Source organism: Aptenodytes patagonicus, chromosome 11 (assembly GCF_965638725.1).
Source record: "Aptenodytes patagonicus chromosome 11, bAptPat1.pri.cur, whole genome shotgun sequence".
NCBI classification, from domain to species: domain Eukaryota; kingdom Metazoa; phylum Chordata; class Aves; order Sphenisciformes; family Spheniscidae; genus Aptenodytes; species Aptenodytes patagonicus.
This window is the reverse complement of record NC_134959.1, coordinates 19274063-19280951: the sequence shown is the minus strand read 5'-3', so window position 1 is coordinate 19280951 and position 6889 is coordinate 19274063. Positions and strand designations below refer to the sequence as shown.

The window sequence follows — 6889 nt, the reverse complement described above, 5'->3', positions numbered from 1 at the left end:
ACTGACCCTTCTTGCGAGAAGGCTGTGGAGTGTAGGTGCCGTCCCACAGACGGCTTGGGCATACAAAGAACTAAGAGGCTTTCTGATCCATCAGAAACCTGAGGGCAGCAACGCTGCTTGCGTCTCCTCTTGGGGCACCGCTAGATGAAAATAACTCGGTTCAGTCACGGAAAGGACTGAACCTCCAGTTCAGCTGGCGTTGCATCCGATATGTTTTAACTGGCCCTATGCTAAAGAATGAGGAAGTATGCACTGGCCTCTTACGTGCCATATGTAAGGGAGGAAAATAATGTACTGCGTCTAGAAAGCAACTGGTGTGTAAGGGGAAGGTGCTGCTTTGCAGGCAAAGAACCGCCTCCCCTGGCTGGTTTATCCGCAGCAGCACTACCATCACAGTGCCTTCAGACCGGAGCCCGCATCTGCTGTTCCCTGAACCGTGGGTCTGAAAGACAATGACATGAAGAGACGAGGCATGGCGGGTCTTAGGACTAAGGCTTATAAAGAGATTTGGGAACGTGCACAAACTTCAAAGCCACTAATATTTTAAAATTACAGGTAAAAAAGAAGTAGATATGATATGACAGAGTGTGAAACCTACTGCTTTTCTGCCAAGTTTTGAGTTAACTTGGCTATGTACTGCTGTGTGTTGACAAAATGTTGGACTCTTCAGTCAAACTCTTTCTTACCCTTGTTAGCCTATACTTGCAGTGTAGTGCTTGGTGCGTGCATAGTTCAAGGAGGCAAAGCGCCAACCACATAGTTTCCAAAATCCTCAACTTGCCCCCGATCCAATCTCCGCAGCTCTACGGTGAAGGCGGGTGCGGCTCCAGGTATGAGAGCTGTGCCGTCAGCCACGGCTGAGCTCTTGGCATCTGTGCCGAGTTCAGAAGTGATGTACCTCCTCCAAAGGACTGTCAAATGTCTCCCCTGACCGTGAGCTGAGGGGAAATGACCCTCCACAGCTCTTTGAGACAGCCCATAATTCATATAATTCTTTTATCTTAATACGGACTATTGTAGTACCGAGGTTAAAATATTTAACGAAATGCTTGTGATTGCCTAATAGTTTTTTTGCCTGCGTAAGTGGTAATACATAGTTAAACTAGTATTGCAAAATAACATATGTCTTACGTACAGCACTGTCATGGATATGTTGTGCCAATGAGTAAAATTTTACGTCCAAGCACTTAAAATGATCAAATGCTATAGTTAAGACTGTCATACTGTTTATGTAGCGCTAAAAAGAAAACAAAATACAATTTCAGAGCAGACAGATTTTTTTCTTATAAACACTCCAAATAATAGGTTGGTTTCAACTAGACTTCCTGACTCTCCGGTGATTGCCGCATTCGGTATGAATCTATCAGGATCCCACGCATAATCATGTGTTTATTATTATAAACACATGATTTCTATGTATGTTCTCCACAAATATGTTGGACAAAACATAGTTTACCTTCTTAACTGGTACTATACGGTTACTTTCTAATTCCTTTAACTTCAGTTCAAACTTGGTTGAATAAAATGTGCATTCCTGTAAACAATCTTTACATCTGTAATGTGACAAGTTGATTTTATATGACTGTTTTCATACTCCAGACATAGCAAAACATTTTCAAGGCAGTATGTGTTGACAATATACAGAGATAAAAATCAGTTAATGACAAACTCTAAGGTGCAAACTTTTAATAAGAGCAATGAATCATTAGAAATTATTAGAAAGGGAATAGCAGATTTTCTGTCTTTTGAATGAAGAAGAAATGTTTTTATAGAGGTATATGCTTGAACAAATGGCTGGGTGGGGTAGAAGAATTCCTCACGGGCTTCTGTGGCTTTTGCTCCACCTGGGGTCAGACTGGGTCCTTTTGGCTTGGAAGGGAAGGAGGCATCTTGGGGTAACAAGTATCTTCACAGCATAGCAGCTTCCGCTGAAAAGTTACTCAAAGTTACTTACACTTCTCTTTAAAAAAAAGATTGGGGGGGGGGGGGGGGGGGGGCGTCGCTTAACTACGTTGGCAAGGTTCTTGTCTCCTAACACTGTGCCTTTTCCAAAGATCCTCTTTCACCTGACGGCTTGGTTCTGCAGTGTTACGTTTCATTGGCTTTAGGTGGGTTTCTTCGTTCATCCATCCTTCTCCCCCCCTCCCCCCGCCACATTAATCAAACAGCACATGAACCTTTTTTTTTTTCAGAGCAAATGTCTTCTACAAAGTGTATACTTCTACAAAGTGTAACGTTGCCTTGCTGCTAGAAATAATTATTAGGTTTAAAATAATCTGACAGCATCCTGCTGTGTATAAATTAGGTTTGTTCTCTATTAAGATTAGTTAGCTGGCACCCATTCACTAGCACGTTACAAAAAAATGATCGCAAGTTGATTGCATCCGGTTATCTGCCTTTTTTCTTTTTAATGGGCTTTTTGTTGCTGTGCTGTCACCAAGGTTGAAATAAATGCGTGCAAGTCGTACCTTTCCAAGTTCCTTACAGCCTGGGGAGATGATGTTGGCTCTCCTGTACCATGAAAAGACTTGGAGGCATAAGCGTTTGGAGAAGGGGAGAGGTTGTCTGCACTTAGATTTCTGAATCTTGTGCACCTTTGGTTTTGGCTAATGGGGATATTTTCTGCTCTATGGCAAGCAGTATGTTACCACTGAAGTCCAAAATGCCAGGTATAATTAGCTCATGTGTTTAAATAGGTGGTGTTATTTTTTAACTTGTATGTACTAGCCTGTTTTCATGCAGAAGTACATATTTTACCTGGGAAGAATGCTGTGTGAATCAGAAAAAGCAGAAAAATTATTTAAAGTTACGTGCTAGCGTTTAAGATTTTAGAAATAACCATGAGGTCTTTATTTCTGTGTTTACAATTGATTAGGGTTAGAATTTTAAAAGCTTAATGCTGACTATAAGTGCTTTACAGTCAGTCACTGAGAATTATGGGCTTGGCATGACTCACATTTTTGTCCTTCAGTATATCCATTATTGTTAGATGCTGAGTAGTCATTGCACATAGATGACTGATTTTGGGGGGTATTTTACATTTTTACATGTTCGGAAAAAGACTTCATTGGAGCAGCTGCTGGGTGAGTGGGGTAATTAAAGAACTGTACTGCTTTTATTGAAGTTGACACATGCTGCACATTCCTTAAAACTCAGTATGTGAGCAGAACGTTTCCAGGATTTATTGAAGTCAGACACCTAGAGATACTGGGGAGCTTTTAATAGTAGTAAAGATAACTTCAAGTTTTACACCGTTACATAAATCTGTCTTTAAGAAGAGAGCTATTATTGCAATACATTGCTCGTGTTCTTCACAGTTTGTGCGTGTGTGTGTGTTATGTATGCACACACACACCTACGCACAAATGCTTAAGACCTGAGCACTTTTATTTGACAGTGACTGTATATTCTATTTAGTACTTACTCGGAAAAAAATAGTGTTGTAATGCTGACTGAGAATCTTAATTTGCTTGGTGCCAAAAGAAATCTGCAGTTTATTGATTTTCTTTTTTTCATTTTTTTTCTTTAACTGAAATGCAATCCTGCTTAGTTTGAATTGCAGCTCTTAGTGTGCGAGTGTCTTGGTGTAGCAAGTAAGGAATCTTACTTAACGTAAACTGAGGCTTGGTTTCATTTTAACTAGTATGGTGAGTGCAATGTCCCGCATGCGTAATGCTTTGCAAGTTGTGAAAAAATAGACTTGTAATTACAACACACGGTGCCAAACACGTTATACGTGAATGTCCCCAGAAAGTCTATTGAACAGATATAATTGCCAATATTGTAATTTTTAGTGATCTTCTAGATACGATCTTCTTTTTCTTTTCCTTTCCTTTCTTTTTCCAGTGTATTGGAACAATTTTACGTCCGTTTGAGCATGTTCAGTTAGTTTGCCTGTCCTATTAACAGTTCATGTCTTTAAAGCATCTTTGATATTCCATTTTTAAAGTTATAATTATGCATTTCAGGCAGAGTTAACAAACACGCAAGTTTCAAGATCAGAACATTTTTTAAACCTCACTTTACAGGTATTTTGTTTACATGGCTCGTGGTGCGGAGAACTCTGCCAAGTACGCTCCGCTCCCGTGGGTTTCAATGAGAAGCGAGCGCTCTCAGCTGCACGCAGCTTAGCACACAGCAGTATCGGTGTCCGTGCTCGGTATAGATACAGGCACAAGGTACTTTCCTGAAAGAGGGGGCAGTCTTGGAAAATACCAGAGGGACAGATTCTTCGTTTGAGTGACCGACCCCAGAGCCTGACCAACACTATCAGAAACAGCCCCACCTCTTTCAAACACAAGCGGTGCCAAGCGCACGGAGGTTGAGCAGGTTCATGGCCCGGCGGTGGCGGCCGTGGCGGCCGTGACAGAGGCAGCCCGCGGATGAGCAGGGTGAGGAACCAGGCAAGGTACTGGAAATGTGCCGTTTCTTCTTTTGTGGATGCTTCCAGTTTCCAGTGCTGCCGTCTCCGTTACCCTGCTAAGAGAGAAAGTCTCAATACAGTAACACAGTGGCTGGAGGTGCCTTTCCCAAAATCTTCTTTTTAAATAGCAGTAATTAAGTCACAGGCAACTTTCACCTGGAAAGCCTGTGGTACCAGTGTACGTTAGTATCACATTTTTGCTTCCTGAAATGCTTTGTCAGTGTTAAAGTCTTAGTAGTACGCTCTGGACTGGCTGTTAATCTATCATCCATATTTTGTATGATTTCAGAGCAGAATGTTGCCCTTACTGTTGAATTATTTGGCTAAAACCATCAAACTTTCACCTGTGTATTTTGGGACGTTTAAACCTTAAGCACTTTTCAAGCAATACGTTTGACTTACTATTATTGCACACTATAAAATAAAACACACCATTAAAATACATGCTGAAAGAACTTCATTCATCAGCTACGAATAAAAATGTGGAAAAAATATTTTCAAAATTTTAGGGTTTTTGCTAATTCTTCCCAGTTGACTTTGCATTATTTTTAATGTGGGACGTGGAAAAGAAGAGGTTAGTTTCCCTTTCCAGGATACATAAGGTGCTGTTGTGTATTCGTGTTCTAAACTTCTAGGACTGTATAAACGGAAAATATACTTTTTAATTTTAGCATCGTGTTAGGTATGCAGTAGAAGTTAGTTTTATGCCTGGATGTCTGCGTGAGCAGGCTAGGTATTTTTAACTGTCCATGTATTCCAACAAACTCATCTTACGGGAAAATCTTTTCATATTGGGTTCTGGAAGTTGAAGACGAAAAATTGGTTTCTAAACTACTTGCGTGTTTTAATATTGCGAGTCAATTCCCATGTGTTAAAGTGTAAACTGCTAACTAATCCATGGGAGTTTATGCAGGAGAAAGTCATTTAATTAACACTTTTAATTTCAGCTGTGAAAGAAGGTGAAAATGAGGTCTGAAGAATGGAGAGAGGCTTTGTTTTTCATCGCTGAAGACTCGCCGCACTGTAAGTCTGCTGATGCTCGTGTACGTAGCCCATCTCCCGCCTGCTAATTAGGCCTCTCCCATGTGCTCTCTAGAAATGTGCTGGAGAAGTTTTTTCAAAAAAACACCACGCTGTCATAGATAAGGAAACGGTATGGTATGTAACTATTATACACCGCTCGTTTGGCAGACTATAATTTAATAGAACAACAATGATCAGACTAGTATATCAGTTAATTTTCAAAACATTTTATTCCACACAAATTAGCTCAGGTCCTGGAGGGCAAAATGACAAGAGGTTACTAGTACACTATGTATTTAATTAATTGAAAAATGCTCAAATTGCTTTTACAGTTGTTATTAAAAAGTAGAATCAGTGTTGCCAGTGCTCAACCATAATTAGAACTCCGGGGAATTAAATATTTAGCATTAGTAATGTAACAGCACTTAGGACACAAATTTCTATTTTTGTAATGAAAGCAATACAGTGTAAGTGCAAATGGCTGAAACGACAGCTGTGACAAGCGAACCAGCCTGGGATATTTCAATAAGACACCTCGTCGGACAGCAAGTCTTACCGCATTACTCGTTTGTAAGAGATCCGCGAGTTTAAATCCCAATAGCCAGGCATTACCCCCAGTATTTAGATTTCTAATTGCTCACAGGATGAACCGTCGGGCAAATGTCACGCCGTCAGTGGGGGAAGTGTGCGGTGTTTTCCCAAACAACGCCGCAGAGGTGCGTGCCTTTGTCAGCGCGGGCAGGGGCTGGGGGGGAGGCAGGTCCCGGGGCTGCGGAGGGAGGAAAAGAGATCTTGTTTGTTTTAAGTTTAATTACGTTTTAAGCATAAGTGCTTTCAGTGATACAACACGAAAAGTCGGATATTGGGCTCTAATGAGCTGTAGTGGTAGATGGCTGGAAACCCCGAGGGATTCATTCACTAAATTAACTGGATAAAAGTACTTGGTTTGGGCACAGTAGGATGGCTGAGCTGTGCTCAAAAACTCCCTTTCAGAGCTGTCTCTCATTCCTGTTTTCGTTCTAAACAGGCCGTGTAGCGACTTCCACAGCCGCCTGCTGCAACTGTTCAGCTTGTCAGAAGGTATTACATTACCAGCTAATAAGTAATAAAGCATATTTGACTTCGTTTCTCTTCTGTTTTGTTTTTTTTTTTTTTTCTGGGATGGCAGGGGAAGGAGGAGAGCTTGAAGCCAGCTGTGTATCTTTTGAATAAAAAAAGCTGTATTTGGGCAAGGCATGCTTCTGCCTTTTTAAAGCACTGATTTGTTTTCTAGAAATAGGACAATCAGGCAGGAGAGATGGAATACTGGTTTTTGAAGATGCTTTTGTCCCAGTTGGCACCTGCTCGCAGTATAAATTTTGTGTTTGAGCTGAACACGTAGCAAGCATATACTGTCTAGACGGCACTGGACCAGGACAGCCTGTTTCTTGACAGAAGCAGGTA

The 6889-nt window shown here is 41.1% G+C and overlaps 1 long non-coding RNA gene across 1 annotated transcript; it reads left to right on the top strand.

Annotated features, from left to right (window-relative positions):
* Positions 1-5381: 5381 nt before the first annotated feature.
* Positions 5382-6564, top strand: LOC143165594 (uncharacterized). The gene is made up of 3 exons (XR_012996276.1): positions 5382-5446; positions 6090-6162; positions 6474-6564. It is a non-coding gene; the product is annotated as an uncharacterized LOC143165594 (long non-coding RNA).
* The last annotated feature ends 325 nt before the right edge of the window (positions 6565-6889 follow it).